Below are 1,068 nucleotides of genomic sequence, written 5' to 3' on the forward strand. Positions count from 1 at the left end.
CAGATGCCGCCATGGTACACGAAAGCACTGGTGACCGATAACAAGACTAGAAGCCTGAACTCTGTCCTTTCACTGCATTAAACCCCTGCAGGAGCTCTGCCCTGCTGGAAAGCTAGAGAGGAGGAACTGAACCGAGTGTAGTGGGTGGAACTGTTCAAGGATGGGAGACCCACCACCCCCAAGTTTATTGGAAACTCCTTTTCTCCCCAAATCCATATGCCTTGCTGTAGCTAATCCATCTCTTCACTTAAGGGTAGTTGCTGTCATTCACAGATCAAGATGACACTGGAAAGGATGCTGTGACTTTAGAGAAAGCCAATGATAACCAACACGAAAGAGGGAGAGACCAGCTCTTCATAGAAGCAAGACAGAGAAGTGCTCTTAAAAAATCATCTCTTGAAGATGGGCCTGAACTGTCTTAACCAAAGCACAAATGACCAGTGACCACTTGTGATCCTGGGGAGCACTTTCCACCGAAATGCAAAGGACGGACTCTGGCCACAAGAAGCAGCTTGATGCATATGAAATCAGAGTTCAGGGTTTATACGTTCGCTAGCTCTAGGGATGCAGCTGTACGTCACGTCACTGTAGCTGGTTTATTCCAGCACACCTTAGGCAACTTTCCAATCGGGTCAGTTTGGTTTCTCCTTGACTGTAATCAGCTTTGGAGTGAAATGCAGAAGCAATGCCTCACAGAAAGCTCCAGACAAAATAAATAAAAGAATACTTTTTTGCCCTTCGTGCATGTTGGGGGTGATTTAGATGAACACACCAACACTGTTATCTGTTCTGAGCTGCTGCAGTTTAAATAGCATTTGCTCTAGGAAGCCTCAGCAGATGATAATTTTTTTTTTTTCCTGAGGAGCCAGAACTCTGCTGTTGAATCTATTGCAAAGCTGGGCTCGGTGGTGGTGGTGTGCTGAGCTTCAGCTTGGGAGGTGAATAATATACACATAGAAATAAATACGTGCAGGGGCAGTTAATGTGCCAGAATAAACCACACAATGATCTTAGTCTCTGTTAAGCCCAGGAAAGCCTGGCTCGGCATGTGGCACGTGGCCTGGGCTG

Source organism: Buceros rhinoceros, unplaced genomic scaffold (assembly GCF_000710305.1).
Source record: "Buceros rhinoceros silvestris isolate BGI_N320 unplaced genomic scaffold, ASM71030v1 scaffold19222, whole genome shotgun sequence".
NCBI lineage: Eukaryota > Metazoa > Chordata > Aves > Bucerotiformes > Bucerotidae > Buceros > Buceros rhinoceros.